The following is a 21,399-nucleotide window of genomic DNA, read 5'->3' as shown; positions in this document are numbered from 1 at the left end:
TACATTTGTAGTGTGCACTGCTGATAGCTTTCCAGATTGAGTAGCTCTCATTTGTGGATGCTACTAGGGCCTCTGACCAATCCCTTGAACCTCTGAGAATAAGAGAAGAAGGCACTTCATTCTATCTTTGAGGCATCTGTCTCCTGCATTTGGAGGAGTTGCCCAATGAGGGCTACCAAGTATCCAGTAGAGGCTGAGAGGATATCTTAGCTTTGTTGGAGGGACACTCAGGTAAGATTGTCTGATCTGTTGGAGTGGACTGCTCTGCAGGAGTAGTGGCCTGACAGGGTGAATCAAAAGAAGTACTCAAAATGAAGCCAATCTCTCAAACCTAAAACAATGAGGCAGCACAAGGAAACCTCTGGATGTGTAATGACCTCACCATCTTTCTGGGGTTGGACTCCTGCTTCAGAATATGGAGTTAGGAAGAGAGCAAATAAGGAGATGGTGAAAGGCAGCATCAAGAAAGAAAATAGTGTTAAAGAGGAAAGGAGGGATGGAAGAAGGATGAGACATTTGAGGAAAATATAAAGTGAAGCATTTTGAAAAGGATTGAACTCTAGAAGAAGTAGAAAGTGTGGAGTGAAGGAAGAGCAAAAACAAGGCAGGCAGAGGAAGGGGATGCTTTTTGTTTTACTGTATAGAAATATTTATCTTTTATTGTTTTATCTAAATTGGATGCAAAATTGATATATAATAAAGGTTTACTCCAGAGTCCAGTGTGTGCCCAACAGATACAGGCACAGGAAGCACAATCTCACCTGGAACCTTGTTCTCAGGTCAGCCTCATTGGCTGGTTTGGGGAATATTAGGTCCAAGATCCTATCTGTCATGGTGGTAAGCACTCCAGGGGAGCTAGGCGGGAGCATGTGGGCTTTCTTCTACGTGCAGAGACTGCATTTGTGCCTGCCCTTGTGCAGGGGGATGCAAGGAGATCATGGGCAGGCTCATTGCATCCTCTCAGAACTTGTGCATCTATGCAAAGTCTATTATATAAATGCCTGATTGATTCTCTGTTGTCCACACTTGCTGTAGTCATTTATACTAGTGCAAAGCAAGTGTAAAAATGGGGTTAATAACTACCTAAGCCATAGGCAATGCAGAATTAGGGCCCACGATATTTGAATTATACACAGACACAAATACTCGAATATATGTGGTTCTGGGCAGCAAAGTAAGGAAACTTGAGGGATTCTTGTGAAGTGCAAGAAAGTATCATTTTGAAGATCAGAAATCTAGAGAAATTTTACTTTGTTACTTTGTTGCTTGAGTCCAGAATGTAGATGAGCATCAGCTATCCCTTACTCCCAGCTCTGCTGGAACTCTATACACACACTTTTGAATTTTCACTTTTATTTGTAAAACATGTAGCATGTCTAACATGAAGGATCCACTAGTGACCGCTACTTTGTGTGGGCTGGTTAATTGACAGTCTTGCTTAGAAAAAACAAAAGGGATGTAATAGTATCTCATTATAGGCAATATAACCTCTGCACTGGCTCCCACCAACATATGGAAAGAAGCATTTAAAACATCACAAGGAATTTATTCAAATAGAGGAGTGGAGTGCAGTTGAATCAATGAATAGAAGAAAGGGCTAGAAACCCTACACTACTCTTAGGGAAAATCCCAAGTGCTCTTCATGACTGCCCAGAAAAAATATATTATTGTGCACCAGAGGAGAACATGCTTGCATAGTTAGTGAAGTTTTTAATGTAGCACTGACTCCAGAGGAATGCCAGAGGCCCTCTGGCATGTCCCATAGCATCCAGTACAGACTGTACTACTAACTAGAAATGTCAGGATTGCAGTTTTAACCACTTTGCAGCAAAGCTTGGGAATGGCAGTGAAACCCACAGTTGCCTTGACCTAAAGAAATGCTGAATAGTTTGGCTGAACATATTGTAGATACTTCCATATTTGGAAGTATTTTCTGATCCCCGAGTTACATATTTAAACAGCACTATTCTTTTTTAGAGAAATTTCATGATTTTCAGGATTTTTTTAAAAATAGGAAATCAGAAATTATCAAGAGCAATGGATTAGAGTCCATTGGTTTGGTTTGGTTTGGTTTTAAATTGGTCACTCAGGATATCACATAATATTGATGTGTGTGGAAGTAAAAGAAAGAGAAAGGGAGAGAAAGATGACAATCACATTTCTCATCTGGCTAGAAATGCTAATTTTTGTTGCGGTTTATTTTGTATGTTCCCCTACACCAAAAGAGAAGTAATCAGATTTGACAACCCAAATATTTCTGAGGTGTTAGCAGAATGGTACAGAATTGAAAGGAAACTCCATTCCACATATTACTCACTAATTATCCCACAAATCCATGGACACTTATATGTGTGCCAGCCCAGTCTCCATAGCAAGAACTTTATTTCAACATCTACAGGACTTCTAGAAATAACCCAACAGAACTATAATTACAATACATTGCACCTTGCTGTACATTCAAGGATCTCAAATCACACAGCAGTCCTGTAAGGTAGGTGAGAGTTGTATAGGGATTACTTTATCCAGCAATACTACACAATACCAGTTAGATATCTCTAGCACAGGAATTCCAGGACATACACTGGTAAGTGCCCAATCCTGTGAGGGGCTCAATACTTGCAGAAACCGGCATTATCTTGGCAATGAAAAACATAATTTGGATGCAAGGAAAAAAAGCACTTGTTTAGCAGTACCTTTTGGAGCCCAGTAGTTACAGCTTAGCATTGGCACCAGATAAGAGAGATTGGATGTTTATTTAAATTGTGCTCATTATCCCGAGATGAAGACTAAGAACAACATCATGTTAACAGGTGAGATAATGTGGGTCACTAGATGGAGCACAGGACGGGGACCAGGGAGTCCTGGGTTTTATTCCCAGTTCTTGGTGTTTGTTGTCCTGGGAAAGTTACTTTGCCTGTCTGTGCTTCTCTTTAGATTGTAAGTTCATCAGGGCAAGGGCTGTGTTTATATATTAGGGCCACTAGGTGTTACTGTAACACAAATAATTATAAGAGACTGAAGTGACAGAAGCAGATCTAGGGCCACATTTACAAAGATATTTAAGTGCCTGAAGATGCAGGAAGGTGCCAAGTGGGATCTATAAAAGTGCATAAGCAGGATAGGTGCCTGACTTCAACAGAGAGTCTTAGAGGCGCAGCACAGAATCTCACCTCTTGAATGTTGGTGATCTCCTACAGAATGGTCCATGGGCCAGTGATTGAAAATGATCCGCGATGCCACATCCACATTTAAACAGCACTGTTATCTCCCAGACCCAAACACTACTCTGACTTGACAGGTCTGTAAGAGATAGACAGGAGCTGGCAAATAGAAATTTTGTGAAATTTGATGGTTCACAAAGGGAAATCTTCCTGCAAATATAAAAGAGGTGAAAAAAATGCACATGGAAAGGAGAGTCATCAACATTTGATTAATAAAAAGGGTGAAATGAACTTTGGGATTAATGAAATCCTAAGAATTCGTGGAAAGAAAAATTATTGCTCTTCCCTGACATACTCTGTATTTCATTCATAGACAATGTTCTTCCATCCTCCAGCTGAAGTTTTGTTGAACAGTGAATTGGAATGTCTGTTGATTTAAAACTTTTCAGATTGCCACTGTTCTGTGATACAGGAGGGTTACACGTGAATTGCATCCACATGAGTGCTTTTTCTTACCTGTGTTTTTGGGTTTCCTTAGATGCTGTTATTAAATAGCAGATTGTGGGAAAGGAGACAATTGCATTGATTTACAGCACAAGGGGAAGCCACATTTTCAAAGATGTGCACACACATTTGCATGCTCCTAATTTATGAGCACAAATATCCAACCTGTGTGAATACATTGGGTATTTTGCAAGTGCATCTAGCCAATAAGGCACCTAAGTGGTCATACATGCACATAAATTAGCTGCGTGCAATTATATGCAAATGCATACCTTTGACACTATGACCCAGTGGGTGCAATTGGTCTGACCTTACCAATAATTCATTTCTCTATTTGATACACTCAGGTGGGGTTTTTTGCATCAAGGGCATTCATTTTTCTTTACATAACATACAGGTGCAAGTAGACTTGGATGAACTATTCTTAACAAGCAATTTATTCACAAATGATTTGCCAAAAGTAAAAAGGGCTACATTTGTTGAACAAACTTCAATTTTTATCAATCTGGGAGTCAATTTGTACTCACGGTTGAATGAGGGTGGCCAGATTAGGCATTTGTATCCCATGGATTTCTTGCAATCTGTGCGCTGTCACAACTGTGTTTGTTGTTTCCATTAGTGGTAATTCACTTTCATGCAATGCGACTGATCACCTAAATTATGTAGTTTTGTTCCTGCTTCCTGACTGGATGACTCCAGAACTTACAAACTTATTTCAAGATTATCATGTGAAAATGGCCACTCGGAAACACGTGTGCAAAAACATATTTGCATGAATATTTGGGACATATTTTCTTTCCACAATAATTTCTTACCAACAAGATTTCTCTTTCATGAAAGTTTATGGAAACTGTAACAAATGGGTCATTGAGCTCAATGCAGGATTAACGGGATGAAATTCTATGACCTGTCAAGTACAGTCTTTGAGTATGTCTATATTGCATCTGGGAGCAAGCCTCACAGTCCAGGCTCACAAACTTGTGCTCACATGAGCATGGTAAAAAAATAGCTGTGTAGCTGTTGCGACTTATAGACTCATAGACTCATAGACTTTAAGGTCAGAAGGGACCATTATGATCATCTACTCTGACCTCCTCCACAATGCTGGCCACACAATCTCACTCATCCACTTCTATAACAAACCCCTAACCTATGTCTGAGTTATTGAAGTCCTCAAATTATGGTTTGAAGACCTCAAGCTGCAGAGAATCCTCCAGCAAGTGACCCATGCCTCATGCTGCAGAGGAAGGTGAAAAACCTCCAGGGCCTCTGCCAATCTTCCCTGGAGGAAAATTCCTTCCCCACCCCAAATATGGCGATCAGTTAAACCCTGAGCATGTGGGCAAACTCACCAGCCAGCACCCAGGAAAGAATTCTCTGTAGTAACTCAGATCCCACCCCATCTAACACCCCATCACAGACCACTGGGCATACTTACCTGCTGATAATCTAAGATCAATTGCCAAATTAATTGCCAAAATTAAGCTATCCCATCATACCATCCCTTCCATAAACTTATCAAGCTTAGTCTTAAAGCCAGATATGTCTTTTGCCCCCACTACTCCCCTTGGAAGGCTGTTCCAGAACTTCACTCCTCTAATGGTTAGAAACCTTCATCTAATTTCAAGTCTAAACTTCCTAGTGTCCAGTTTATATCCATTTGTTCTTGTACCCACATTGGTACTAAGCTTAAATAATTCCTCTCCCTCCCTAATATTAATCCCTCTGATATATTTGGGCTGGAGCTTGGGCTTTCAAGCCTTGTGAGGGTGGGATGGGATGGGCTTGAGAGCTGTCATGGGGTGTAGCCATCATCACCAGAATGGTGCTTCCTCCTGGTCATGTGGGGGATTAGCTTGAGGCGAACACTCATGTTTGTAGTGTGCACCTCAGCCTCTGTCTCTGCTCCTGTCTATGGCTCCGCTCTCAGCTCCCAGGAATGCAGCGTTCTCTTCTCGACTCAGCCCTCCCTCTAGGTTGTCATCTGTGTTTTCCCTTTGTGTGTGGGGTGGACAGGTGGTATCTCTGTCCAACAGTCTGACCACTTCCCCAGTGGTAATTGGAGGGGACCCAGGCCCACCCACTACTCCGGGTCCCAACCCAGGTACTCTGTAAATAGTGCCTCCTGCTGCTCCTCTGTAACCTCTGTCAATGCTGCCCTATTTCCCAGGGCCACTTCCCCATGACCCAGCAGCTTCTTTGCCCTTATCTCAGGGCCTCAACTGCTCAGTCCCATGAGCCAGCCCCTGCTCTGTCCAAGGTGCTTACCATTCCCTCAGCATTCCAGAGATGTGGTCCTTACTGCCTGGGCTCCCAGCAGCAACTCCCCTACTCTAACTCTGCCCTGCAGCTCCCTTTTATATGGATCTGTTGAGTCCTGATTGGCTGTTCCTCGCAGCCCCTCTCCTATTGGCTGCTTCCTGCACAGCCTCCCCAGGGCACTGTTAACCTTCTCTGCCAGTGTGGAGTGTTTGCTCGATCACAAGCAACATCAAAGCAATGTTTACACAGCTATTTTTAGTTCACTAGCATGAGCCCGGTGAAAACAAGTGTGTGGACCCGAGCTGGAAGGCTTGCTCCCAGATGCAATGTAGACATACCCTAAATGATCTAAAGGTCCCTTCTGGCCTTCAAATATATGACTCCTGTTAGGATGTCCCTAGCCTCTGTTTGCCAGAAGCTGAGAATGGGTGACAGGGGATGGATCAGTTGATGATTACCTGTTCTGCTCATTCCCTCAGGGGCACCTGTCATTGGCCACTGTCGGAAGACAGGATACTGGGCTAGATGGACCTTTGGTCTGACCCAATATGGTCGTTCTTATATTCTTATGAATTTACAGGTATTATTGAAATGAATGTGTGTGAACAGCTTTTTGTAGCATTTACCCGGCTATAGATGTAATGTAATGACTCTGGATTAGTGAACTACACATTCCACTTCAGACAGAGTTGTTGTACCTTCAGTAGAGCAGATTACATATCCACTTTCAGATTGGTTGGGTTGTGAAACTGCAGATAGATATAGAGTGCACATTGTATGAAAGAATAATGTTTCTTGGCTTAACAACCTTATTATTGTCGTCTTTTGGTTATGACAAATGAACATGACAAGAGGTTTCACTTATAACAAGCACTTTTCATGATACAATGGAGTGCAAAATGAATTTTTACAGGCCTGTATTCATAAAAAAATGTACTGCCAACTGGATGCAATATCAACTGAATGACTTATGCATTATATGATTGCATGAGCCAAAACATTTTTGTTGACATTGTACTGAAGGCATTGCACTATCAATTGATTTATTTTTCTATTGCAGACACTCTTATCTTTTCAGTAGAAGATTTTTTCTATTTTTTTTTCCTTTTTCTGAAGGAGCTCTTATGTTGTCAGTGGAAGTTCTGCTGTTATGGAGACTTTAAAATATAATTTAATGTACTGCCACTGTCAATACCTTGCATGTAGACATCATACACACTGATACTGATCTAGGTAGGGACCCATTCTGCCCTCAGTTCCACAGGTGTAGCTCTCATTGGTTTCAGAAATGGGCTTACTTTTGTACATCAGAATTATTTCACCGGTACCCTACTTCTGGAATAAAACATGACAGTTATTTCATAGCACAGAACAGTACACACACACACACAAAATAGGCTACCACAACATTTTTTGGTTGAAAATTAAATTAAATTTTCTGTTGTCATATTTACAATAAAATAGCGATCATCTGATCCTTGCTGTGAAAGATGTGGTCTGATCCTTGTGGGGCTTGTTTAATTTTATACTAGCTAGATCTTCAATCTAGCAGACAAAGGTATAACAAGGTCCAGTGGTTGGAAGTTAATGGTAGACAAATTCAGATTAGAAATAAACTGCAATTTTTTAACAGTGAGGGTAACTGACCATTGGAATAATTTACCAAGGGTTGTGGTGTATTTTCCATCACTGGATATTTTAAAATCAAGATTGGATATTTTTCTAAAAGATATGCTCTGGTTCAAACAGGATTTATTTCAGGGAAGTTCTGTGGCATGTGTTATACAGGAAATCAGACTAAAGGATCACGGTGATTCCTTCTGGCCTTATAATCTATTAATTGCCGCTGTGAGCTCTGACGAAGAGGATAGGAAACACTGTTTCCCTGCTGTGTTAGGCTCTTATTCAGTACCCAAGGTCCCTTCATTTATAGAATATACAAAGTGCATTGGATTTACTGGCCTGTAACTTTCTGCCATCCAACATTGTCATTTACCCACAGTCATTGGCTCAAAGTACATATGCGGGTGTGGGTGCATGACTCTATCTGCTAACGATATGATTCTTGGCCTGAAGGCTAGTCTGATTAATGCCTGACTGCTCATAGACCCAAAGAGCCAGTCTGGCATGCAGGGATAGCTGGGGCACAAGGATGCCCTCTTTTATCCTGGGGGACATGAGAAAGTGAACCCCACCTAATGATTCTCCTACACTCTAGGACATATTCCAAATATATTTACAGTGGGAGCCACAGATCAGATGCTACCACATGACTAATAATACACATTTACTGACTGCTTAACTATCCATCCTGCTGCATGTGATCTATTTGTTTGTTTCATTCATTGCTGGTGGGGCATAATATTTGGTCCAAAGACACTATTTACTGGTGTCTCCTGCTCAGGAATAAGGGATGGACTAATTTGATAGCTTCCTAGGTTTTGATGTTATAATTCTTTAACCAATTTCAGTGTGTTGAAACTGTAACTTTTATGGACTTAATACATTCTAAAAATTGCTCACATAACGATGCTTTCATTTTGTACTAGCACAGAAATAATGGTCTGTGTTCATTCCAGCAAACTTAAACATCAGCCTTGCTCATAAGTAAAAAGATCACACTTCAAAGTTTGAGACTGGGACCTGTACACTGTTTGACAGGAAGAATGTATGCCCGACCCTGTTTTTTTTTTAAGGCGATGTATTTGTGGCTCATCTACACCTTCTCCATCAATCTCTGCTTTGGACTCAGGTTTGTAAACAAACATGGCTGCCTTCTGAACCAGGATTAAATTGAATTATTTCTCAGTGGAAGCTGGTGAATAGAAACACTTTTTCACTTTGTTGCATGTCAACACCTCTTGTTATTTATTTATTTTTTAAATGAATAGGGCCATTTGTCTAGGGGAAAAAAGGCTATCGACATTTTAATGGGGCTGTTTTTGGAAAGACCTAACATTTAATATTAAATTCAACATATGGTTGTGGTCAAATTGCAAACTATTACTGTGTAAAATATATGAATAACAACCCACTGCATTCTCCTGGCCAATATAGAGAGAAAAGGTTGATTAATTTAACGAGTATCCCTTAATCTCCTGCCTTGGCTTCCATCCCATTCTGCAAGGGTTGATAAATCTTACATCCCCTGAAGAGTATTACAGTTCCTAATAGTCTTATGCTATTAGAAAGAAGCAAGACTCAACTGTACCAAAACCATATAACAAATGAAATCGTATAAATAATTTAGTTTTCACAATTTAATTCTTTTAAGTTTTTCTTTGCAAGACATGATAAGAGATGTAAATTTAGCCTGTTGCAAGGGAAAAAATGGTACTGGTAAATGGAAAAATACATAGAAATATGCTGCTGCACCTTGCCATTAGCACTGCTGTGCTGGGCTATTGAAATCCAAGGTCATTCATACATTGTAAAGCATTTTAAAAGAAAAATATATATAGCTAGCTGTAAACATTTTCTGTCTCATTTATTACTTATACCAAGGGAATAAGGATATTCCAGTGTTCTGGGCACTAGCCTGAGGCTTAGGATTTCCTGTCCTGCCTCAATCTTCTTGTTTGGTCAAGTTATTTAGCCTCTCTGAGCCTCAGTTCCCCATCTATTAAATGGGGAGAACAGCAGTTTCCTACCTTACAGGGGTGTTGTCACGATAAACACATCAAAAAAGATTGGGAGGTGCTCCGATATGATGGTAATGGGAGCCATATAAGTACCTAAGATAGATCAAAGGTATTTTCATATATTTATTTGAGTATATGATACTAACCATCTGTGACCTGGGACACATTCTACCCAAAGTAAAGGAAAAACTGGCAAATTAGCTTTTGCTTTTCTGCTATTAAATCGTAGAGAAATGTTGAGCAAATTTCAACATCACTTCCAGCAGGCCAAATTGTGCAGTTCATAGTTCTTATCTAGGCAAGATGCCCACTGAAATCGATGGGAGTTTTTTAAGAACTTAGGGCCTGATCCTGCTCCCACAGAAATCATCCCATTGACTTCAATGAGAGTTGAGTTGGACCCTCTGAAAGGAGTTCAGGATCGGCCCATGATTTGCATCTATGTTGCTCTTCCATAGCACCTCTCTTTTGATAATCTCTCTTTACAAACCACAAATTAAGCCTCACAACACCCCTCCGAGGCACAAAAATCATATTACACCTATTTTATAGATTGGTCAACTGAGGACCAAAGAGGTTGAGCCCCAAATTTTCAAAAGCGACCTCTAATCTTTCTTGTTTGAGCTTTTGAGTGCCTGACTTCAGAGGCCCAGGGCTTGATGTTTAGGACTGCTGAGCACCAACAATTCTACAAGGAAAGAAAGGAGCTCTCAGGTGTCCAAGATCCAAACCTTTTATTCTATACCGAGCCCATCACTGTGGTATCTGAACAAACTTGGCTAGCATCTATCACTCACAAGTGCTCCCTCCTCTATTCTTCTGCCCTGGGGTAAAATGATGGTGGGGGTATCTTTTTGGTTTTTTGGAGAAAGTTGTTTGGTTTTATTGCTTAGTTTAAAATGTCACCTTAAATCATAACTGGGAGACAGCCAGATATGTATTTTTCATCTTGTGAGAAACACTGTTGACATTCTTCACCAGCTAGATTTTGTGAGTTGTCTGAAGGTGTAGCCTCATCCAGAGCATACTGCAATGATATGGTCTTCAGATGACAAAGCCATGAATCACCATGGCATGACTATGCACATCCAAAAGAAAAGGCTGGCTGAAACCTAGTGGCCCCACTTTGTTTGCAAGTTTTGCAATATCCAGGAACCACAAATGGTGCCTGGACACTACAAAGGTGTGTACATGAGAAATACTTTAGAAAGATGTGTCAGAGAGATTAGAAAAGTACTGGGCGGCAACTTTAATTCAGCATTTCTATGCTTCATTTGGTTTCGCTGAGACTCATAGGGCTTGATTCTGATCTACATTTGTTCAGCCCAAATGGATGGGGCAACCTCAGCATTGTCAGGGCAGGGCACAACCTCCATTCGAAATGGTAATTGATCTGGGATACCCCAGAGCTTCCACAGATGTGTTGGGACAACTAGACTTGTCCCACATGCTTGTGCTTTAATAGCCATAAAAAGTGGCACAGTATCCCCCAAAAGAGTGAGGGTTTAGTCATCCATTCCCTTAGAAAGGCACAGGCATCCCTGTTCCAAATTTCATGAGCACTAGGTCACCTCGGACCATCCTCAGATGATTTAGTCCCCAGGGAATGTTCTGCCTTGTTATTTTACACATCTTTTAGCTAAGCCAGAAAATCTAAATGTAAAATCCAGCATTCAGAGCCACCATGTGGGGTTTTGTGGCACTCTCTGGAGGACCGTGGACCCATGAAACAGTGAACAGATTACAGTCATCCACAGAGGTAGGTTTTTTTTTCATGTGACAGACATACACTGTAATATTGCTAACGTTCTTAAATTAGCCTCCAATTATAATTCCTTGCCAGTTATTACAATAACTTGGAAATAGTCTTCATTTTAGGTAACTGTCATGACTAAGAACACAACGGAGCGGGAATTGTTTGTAAAGATGTGCTAGGAACTACAGCATTTTGACCTGTGATATTCTCAGTGAAGTGAAAGGCTTGTCACACTGGAGTTGTCCACTGAGGCATGCTGCATAACTTGGTGTCCTGTCACTACTAAAAAGACAATTTGAGAGGGATGCAATGAAATGCTGCAGAACTACCTGCAGAACGTTCCAATATATATTAACAAAGCCTGCAGCATGCAGCCTAATTCTCCACTCTGCTGCACCCGTGGTGTTCCACCAAAATAAATGAAATTATACCAGCATAGCACTGAAGTTATGCAGACACAAAACTGGTGTAACAGAGTTGCATCAGATACAAGTAACTTGCTCTAATCCTGACTTGTGACATTAGACAAATCACTTAAGGACTGATCCAAGCCCCACTGAAGACGATGAGAGCCTTTCCATTAGCTTTGATGGGAGTTGGATGAATCACTTAATTTCAGCCTCCGTTGCTCTGTCTGTAAAACTGGGATAATGATACAGATCCTAGAGGGGAGTTGTGAATAATTAATGTTCATAAGGAACTTTAGGATGAAATGTTTTATGGAAGTGCTAGACATCAATGTTATCACACCTGGGTCTGGTGGTTTAAAATAAATATTTCACAGGAAATTTTGTAAACAACAGTGCGTTATTATGATTCAGCCTATATGGAAGGAGAATGAAAATCTCAAATTGTTTCAGTGCATAACAGTGTGCTCACTGCAAATCCCAGTTGCAGTGAATCCCTGTGTATAGTGACACAACTTCACTGTTTACAGCTTTTCAACATTTGTTGTAATAGGAACCTGCCCGTGGCCATAATTTTAACGATATGAATTTTGTCTCTTCTTTGCTCAGTCGCTGGGAATGTACATCGCCTAAAACCAGCTCATTGATACTGAACAAATAGTGGATTAAGTGTGCCTCTTTTGTCTTTTTTCCTAAGCTGTGTGGGATCAAAGCTTTGTGCTTTGGTGCCATAGTTTAACACTATTTTCATTTCAAGTGCCAACATTTTACAAAATGAAATGAAGCAAAAAAATGGGTGTAAATTGTTTCAAATGTGTCATCCCAATAAGCTTTAAGGAGGTCTCGGAAAGATATCAGAAAACAATTGAATTGGGTTTGTTAATTTGGTTGGTTTCAACCCATTGCAAACCCAAACCACAAACCCACTATTTCAGAGATGGTAAATTACAGACAGTTGTGACTGCTGATTGAATAGCAGACCAGCAATTCCTAGAGATGCCCACCCACAAGTAGTTGTTACACTAGCCATGACAGACAAGCAGCATAAGAAATAGGAAGTGACATTGCTGCATATGAATAAAATTTACACAGGCATCTGCAGTGAATGATGATGGTCTGTTTCTACGCAATTAACTGTAAACAGCGAGCAAGCTGTGAACAATGGCAACACAAATTACAGTTATTGCTTTTGTATTCTGTAAACTTGTGCAAAAAGACATCTCTCAACACCTCTTTGTCACACACATCAGCCTACATACTTAGAAGGTGCAGATTAGATTTAATCCTAAAAGGATTTGCATATCTATAATAGGGTGGTGCTATAAAATAACTGACCTGAAATGACACAATTGATATAGCTTCTAGGAATTTGCTTATTGGAACGATAGCCCTTAGCAAAATGTGATGATTTTACCTAATGCAGAGTATTTTTTATCTCCTCGGGCTGCTGCCTTTTCTAATGCATCTGAGCACCCACACAGTAGATAGTCCAGTGGGTCTAGAAGCTTAAATACCTATTCACTGACTAAGGAAGAATAAGAAGGAAATGAATAAAAAAGCAATGTGGAACTGGGTGACTTCTGCTGCTCTCTATCTTTCTCTAATTTGAAATGCTAGCAGGAAGCACTGTAATGATTATTTCTTCTAAACAGCTGGCACTTCAAGCTTTTTTTCACACTGGGGAAAGCAAGTACATAACAGTTGGAAACCTAGGTGAATTCTCGCAGGGGTTTTCATTGCTGAGGGTAGCGTAATTATGTAATGGTAGGGAAAGAACAAGATTAGAACACAAACTGCTTCCTGTTTGTGGCTGTTTTAGGGATTTTTTATTCTGAGGAGAACATGATGGGGAGATTATATTTGTGCGTTATTATTTGCCAGCTTTCTAAAGCAATGCAATGAAATCTAGGGATAGTAAGTTATTTAAAATTTACGAGTCAGGTCCTTAGCTGGTGTAAATTAACAAATTCAATGGAGTTGTGATAATCTACAGCAGCAACACCTATCTCCAAACATATAATCCGCTTCTTGATTGGGTTTTGTTTGTTTGTTGATTTAAGAAAGGAAGGAGAAGGTTAGTTAATTGAAATAAATGGGGGAAAGAGGGGAAAAGAGGAATGGATGGATAGATGAGAGGAGATAGGTACCCCGAAGAGTAAAAAACCCACAAACCTACTTGGATAGATATAGACAAAAAATGCTGAAATAAGTAGATTCAGGTCAACTGAAACATTCCATAAATGTGTCAATTTCAGCAAATTGTTTCAACTGAAACAGAAGAAAAGAGGAAAAAATGCAGAAATGTCTAAATGATATTTTTACTACTTTTCCATTTGCCAAAAATTCTGAAAAAAATTGGTTTCAATTTGACCTCAGTCAATTCCCCCCTTCCTTCCCCTCCATATTTTGGAACTGGCAGGGAGCAAAAAACACCAAAAACAATTATTCACACAGCTCTAATTATAATACCATATTTAGGGTTGCAATTCAGGTGTTTTTTTGTACTCAAGCATATCTTGCTCAATTTTCTGCAGATGTTCTTCGGAGCTTGCAAAGTGCATATTCTGCATGATGTGCAGCCCTTGAAATCTCAGAAATGCATGAGCACCTAAAGAGAACCAGATGAGATTTGATCTCATAGCATACCAGGAATTTCAGAGAAGATTTTTGGAATTCTCTTGGAAAAGACAATATTAGGAAGGCAAGTAAATGTCCCACAGGTGGCTGATTGCTCTTCATTCTACAGCGGGGGGGTGATATAATGGGTAGGGGGAAATTTCATTGTACTTTGTTCACCAGGTTTCTTTTTCCACCTACAAATTGCAGTGCAAGAGACTCAGAAGAGTGAAGTGGTGTATTCTGAGAGTTTGGTTTTGTTCCTGACTCTGAAACTTTCCCGAACACTGTCAGTCCTGTGTTCTGAATGAGGCAGGGCTACAGCTGAAAAAACAGTATGTGTTCAAAACCAGCTGAGACCTTTTCGTGTCTGCGATATGCAGAACTTCACTGCAGTGATGATGCAACAAAGCTGTAATGTCAGCTGCTCGTGCCTAGCTGCTGCCTGGTAGCCCCCTAATATTCTGAGCTCAGAGAGAAGCAGAGGCAAGTTAGTATCATTGGTATCTGCAGGACCAGATATAGTGTGTTAGAAAAGAGGGACAATGGAGATAGATGCAACAAGAGAGATGAATAAAGGTAGGTGCCACAAAGGGCTGCACATGGGGGACCACAAGGGATTGTTCAGCGAAGGAAGATGATGGACCATGAGAGATCACGTGAAGGAGGAGGTACCATGATGCACTGGGTGTAGGAGGATGAGGAGGAGCTATGAGGGGTTGCATGGAGAGGAACTCATAAGTGGGACCATGAGGGATCACATGGAAGAGGAAGAAGAGGGACAATGAGGGATTGTGCAGAGGAGGAGGCAGAACCACAAATAATCGCATGGAGGAGAAAAAGGTAATAATTGGAGATATACCAATCTCCTAGAACTGGAAGGGACCTTGAAAGGTCATCTAGTCCAGCCCCCTGCCTTCACTAGCAGGACCAATTTTTGCCCCAGATTCCTTAAGTGGCCTCCTCAAGGATTGAACTCACAACCCTGGGTTTAGCAGGCCAATGTTCAAACCATTGAGCTATCCCTCCCCATGAGCATGATGGACCATACTGATGAGAAAGCAGAATGTTCATGTGGGCTCACTCAGGGGAGTAAGAGGAGGGATCATGAGGCGTAGGAGGATAGTAGGTGACATCAGGTCTAAGTGACAAGGGAAGGATGTTGAGATTTAGGAGAGAAAAGGTTGCAGGGATGAGAAGTGTCACTGAGAGAGCTTCCCAGTGGATGTCTAAAGCTTCATTTCCTTATGTCTAAATAACCCTGATACCATCAGGTGAAGTGGGGCAGGACAGACCCTGGTGATTATTCCCTATCATGACTGCCATGGGCTGGAGAAGGGGTTAATAGAGTTTCCTTATGTTGGTTGAGGGCCATCTCCTGTGGTTTGCTCCCCAGACCTGGGAGTTGACTGGCATGGTGACTGGCATGGTGACTGAACCAAACAGCACTAAAGAGTCCCTCTGCTCCCCAATCACAGCTCTGAAGGCAACAATCTGGCTGTGTTTCATTGGAGTGTTGGGTTCTTCATGATGGAATTCATTTCACACACACAAAGCCAGGGGTTCGATGCAGGTGATGAGCACGGGGTCCAGGGAACAATCTCCACCCCAAACCGAGATGCAGGCAGCAGTGCAGTCACTAGCTGCAGTGCAGCCACCAGCAGGTACTACAGCAGCTCATGGGCTGGAATAGTGTTCCCAGCACCTCTACTGTGTAACCACCTAATTACGGATTTCTTGGCCCATTGCATCACTGCCCTCTACAGCACACAGGGAAGCAGGTGACTCCTTGTGTAGCCTCCAGGGCCCCACTTCACTGTAGCATGGAAGGTCTTTGTACAAACCTGAGCACCAGGTGAATTTCAAACAATATCCTCAATATATCCTATATTTACTATGCTGGATACAAAATACTACATTAAAAGAACCTTATTAAGGTTACAAAGTCAAACACTCAAAAGTTGGAAGATGCCAGGATTAAAGTTGCCCATGCAACCTTCACGTGGCCCCTTTGTATGCAAGCATTATGATACAGTATAATCCATGGAAGGTTTTGATTTTGCCAAATTGCTATTTTCATCAGAAAAATGTGCAGTCAGAAATGTTCTGACCAGCGCCATTGTTATCCTGGATGTGGATCAGCACTAGAGGGGAAGGAGACATGCACTTTGCCAGTGGATTTCATAGACATTTGTTGACAGTAGACAAATTATACATATAGTAATCAGAATGCCCTGTTTCAAGTAAATTCAATCCTAAACTCCATCTGCCATGGTACATAACAGGAGTTCTAGTAAAGTGCTTCATTCCCCCATTCTCCCCTATGGGCCTGGCTCCTTGGACTTCCTACACCTCCCATGATGAACTGCAGTCATCCTTCTGATGGAGCCATGTGGCATATCATGGGCATCATGTGTTTTTTTATCAATGCTTAAGACAGACATATGGAAAGAGTCTATGTAATTTAAAGAATGCCTTAAGAAACTCTCAGTCATATTGGGCCAAATCAGTGCTGCTTTGCTGGGATAGCAAATCCTCTCCTGATTGGAGGTCCCCAACTTTCTGTCTTAAACTGAACTATCATTTATTTCTGATGTTATTGTAATATATTAATAACAACACTAGGAGTTAGCTAGTGGGAATATAATTAATCTTCTCAGATTTTTATACAAAAAGTAGGTCGACTTTTAGACATATTAATTTTGATACATTCCAACTACTTAATTACCTGACTAATCTATTAAATAAACTATTAATTTACAGGGTGATTAAACAGTTCAGTATACACAGTAGAATTAAATGCCATAGAGCACACTTAGTCATGTGTCTATATTATTAGGAGAGTGTATTTCTTGTACACAACAAAGAAGCAGTATATTCCCATGGATAGTGCACTGGACTGGGACTAAAGAGAACTGTGTTCTTTTCCCAGCTCTGTACTGATTTTATGTGTGACCTTGAGTGAGTCCTTGTACCTCTCAGTGACTGTGATGAATCTGCTAGGCAGGGAACTACCATTCTCATCAATCCCCACTCCTAGAGGTGACGCATGAGTGAGGGCATGCTGGGTCACCCCTCTCCCCTGATTTGTTGCTTCGCCTGCTCACCTGGACTGAGCATACTCAGTAACACTGCTGAAGCTGGACTGCCCTCACTTTGCCAACCCACTATTGACAGGCATGGGTCATCACTCCCTTCTCCCCACTGGAGGTGGACATGCAGGCACATCCCCTTCCTCCGGCCTGGCCAGAAGAGGAAGGGAGCAGAAACCCTATAGAAAGACCCTGACCCAGGAAGTGACTTGACTCTGGGAAGAGGTGATGGACTCATGACAAGCCAGGAGCAGCAGGGAAGCTGCTTGCAGGGGAAACTGCCATGGAAGTATGTTGCACAGAAGGTTGCAACAGGAGCCACAGGACTGTGTGTGGGACAGAGTTTAACTGGCATACATTGCAGCTGGGTTCAGGTCTCTACAGGATTCATGGAAAAGAAGCAGAGATTGGGTAGGGGCTCCAATGAGACACACCGCTGATCCTGGTCTCAAAACCTGCAAGCTCCTATTTGCCTTTAATGGAGGACTAGACTGGAGAGGGCACCCAGGTGTTAGGCTTGAGAAGCCGTAACCCTCAATTGCACTGCCCTTCCCCATGCCAGGTGCTCAAATAGAAACCGTTATGGTTTTACGAGTTTCTCTAGTTGTAATAAACTACCGCTTAATTTAGGCATATGCCTGAGTGGTTATTGGGACCCACCAAGGCTAGCACCTGTAGGGCCAAGTAGTTGAAGCACCTTCAATGCTTTTCTCTGAGTTGTGGTATATCTGGTGCACTACTAGTACCTGAGTGGTTTGCTGTACCCCAGCACTGAACAGCTGTAATAAACACAAAGTGCTGATATTCGGAGATCGACTACAACCCCATTTTCACATGCTTGTGACTTTTGCATAGATTCAGGTTTTATGCTGAGCTTTGCCAGCGGTCAGATTCTGACACCTTACTCGTAGTTAGCAGCACCTTACTTGGAGAGCAAGTCATAGAGAATTACAACAAATATTTTTCAGCCTAAAAAGATAATGCAGATTTATTTTGCAGATTTATTTTGCTCACTTTATTTTGCACAGTAAATCTAGTGACTAGAGTTAATTGGAAATTTTTTTACTGAAATGTTTATTCTACAAAAAAATGCCCTTTTTGTCAAAATTGAAACATTTTTGAAAAGTATCAATTTTGATGAAATTTCTTTTAGAAAGAAACAATGAAGTGTTTTGATAATGTTGAAATGCTCTGTTTCAACATTTTTGGAATGGAACATTTCACATTTTCTTTTTGAAATGAAATTCATTATTTTTATATAATTTAAAAAAAAAACTTGTAAAGGATTGAAATTGGAACAAAATATTTTGATTCGTGTTAAAAGAAATGTTTTGATTGACCAAAACCTAATTTTTTAACAAATTTTGTTTCACAGGAAGTTTCATTTTTTTGTTTGTTTTTGTTCCCTTTCTGAATGGAAAATATTTTTAAATGCCCAGCTCCCATCCTGAGTATGCGGCCTGTCCTCACAGAGGAAGGATCTCTGTGCTAACAGCCCCATGCTACCAACCTTACGTTGCTTAGTATTCTAAAATGTAAGTCATCCCATTTAGAAGTAAGGGTAAGATATTACTCAGAGTGAGCATAGCAGAATCTGACCCAAAGCGATGAAAAAATTACATTGGAGCAATAGTGGGGGGAAAATGAATTTGGATCTAGCTGGCGTGATTCTTTTGTGTTCAGGGGCCATGAATTCCAAGTGATTGAACTTTACCAGGGCTTTTGTGTGTTTTTTAAGGAAGAGTGGAATGCTAACTTCTAAAATTCCTTCACTGAAAATGAGCTCTAGTGGCAAAGGGCTAGGTAAGACATCTAGCATGCAGCCCATATTCAGGGATGGGTGTTGGCACAATGGCTGAAGTGGAGCACCAGGAGGCATAGTGCCGCAAAGGGTACGTCTACATGGCACATTCCTTACGGCAGCATGTAGAGTACATACAGTCCACATCCCGCTCCCAGCACAGGTATAAATAGCAGTGTAGATGGTGAGGTACTGCTTAGGTGAACAGAGTAAAGACACTTCTGAACCCTGTGAGTATGTACCTACACACCCCAAGCAGGGCCTCTGCCGACTACACTGCTATTTTTATTGTCGCACTGCCTCCCTGCTGTTGGAGCCTTTCCTAGCCGCTGCCAGAGCCTTTCCCCACCACAATGAAAAACTCTGCAGAGGAAAAGGTTCTGGCAGGGGAAAGGTAACAGAGATGTTGGAGCCTTTCCTCACTGCCTCCCCTGTGACAGGGGCTTTCACTGCCACATGTAGCTACACACCACAGTGTGGACGCAACCTGTTTTTCAGTGCAGCCTGTAGCTACACATGCCCTACCTGCCACCGCCACCTGGGGGGTGCAGTGTAGATGTAGCCAGAGAGGCACATTCTCCTGGAAGCTTCCCAGTTGTACAGGGAAGTGGAGGTTGATTTGTGATACCTCTCTGTGGTGTCACATAATGTCTCTACATGGCCAGACAACCCTGGTGGCTGGTACTTGGAGTCCAGAGCCATAACTCTTCCTAATCCCTCACCCATCTTATCCACTCCTTGCCTATTTGCTTATGGGGGAACCATCTGGGATGCAACCCCTGCTGCCCTCCAAGTGCCAGCGCTGCAATTTGCAAGGGCAAATGTGAACCACTCAAGGGAGAGGGAGTGCCCCTGTGCAGCTGTATTAGCCAGGAGTTCAATCTAACCCTAATTCTGCATGGTTTGTGTGGGAAGATAGCAATTTTACTAAGACTGTGCAAACAGAAATCTACTGAACTTGTAAGCATGTGGGGATAATGTCTATCTCTTTGTTATACAGCACCTAGCACAGTGAGGCTGGTTAGTGCCTTTAGGTGCTACCACAATACAAATAATGCATAATGATGATGATGATGATGATGTAGCTTCATAAAATGAGCCATAGTTAAATGAATCCAATTTTGCACTACATTTCCTGGAAGAGTTGTTGCCACAGGTCCCCTCTTTTCAACCACTCAAACAACAGAATCCAATTACTGGTTCCAGGTGAAAGTAAATGTTTACTCTTAGCTCTCCTGAGGTGAACAACACTGACAATATGGGGCACTAGGAAAAAGAGTAACACATTAGTTGCCTCAAGCTGAAATGATTGAATGGGCTCAGGAGGAACATATTTTAGTCACAGCAGTGGCTGAAACAGCAAGTTTACACTTCCAGCATGTCATCTCGGAAGGAAAAAAACATTTTCATTGTTGGATGAGAGCCATTGTGCACTGCCTAGTAGCTGGCCCCTCCCTAGCACTCCCATTTGTGCTATGGAATGATTCTTCAGTGTCATTTGCATTGGGGAATGGAAGGAGAAGAGTCTACAAATGTGTTCTTTCCTCCCCACACCCAGCCACACAGCTGCATAGGGTAGGACCTAGCCCATAACATCAATAAAGATTTCAGTGTCATATTAAAAGGTTAATATCCAATTTTCCAGGGCTACATGTGGCTGAAAATCAGTGTGGCCCAATAATATTTTTTAATTTAGTTCTTCTACAGCACTTTCCCTTTGTAGGTCTCAAAGTGCTTTACAAAGAGGTCAGTATCATTGTACCCATATTGCGGATGGGAAAACTGAAATACAGAAAAGGAAAGTGATTTGCCCAAGGTCACTAAGCAAGTCAATGGCTGAGCCAGTAATAGAGTCCAGGTCTCTCAATGTCCAGCATTCTATCTACTAGGCATCTCTGCCTCCCCAGTTCTTTAGACAAATATTATAAATATTATCTTGTTATAGCCTGTAAATTTCAAGGGATCCTTAGTAAGGTACCAGAGTCAGGAAGGATATGATTCCACTGCACAAATAGCTAGAAAAAAGGATAGTCCTCCTCCTACCCTCCGAAGCATCAGTCATTTGCCACTGCTGGAGGCTGAATATTTGGCTTGGAGGACCAATGGTCTGAGACAATGTGTGAAGTCAATGAGAACTTTGCCATTGCTACAACTGGGCC

The sequence above is a fragment of the Mauremys mutica genome, chromosome 2 (assembly GCF_020497125.1).
Source record: "Mauremys mutica isolate MM-2020 ecotype Southern chromosome 2, ASM2049712v1, whole genome shotgun sequence".
Classification (NCBI taxonomy): Eukaryota; Metazoa; Chordata; order Testudines; family Geoemydidae; genus Mauremys; species Mauremys mutica.
This window is presented reverse-complemented; position numbering follows the sequence as displayed.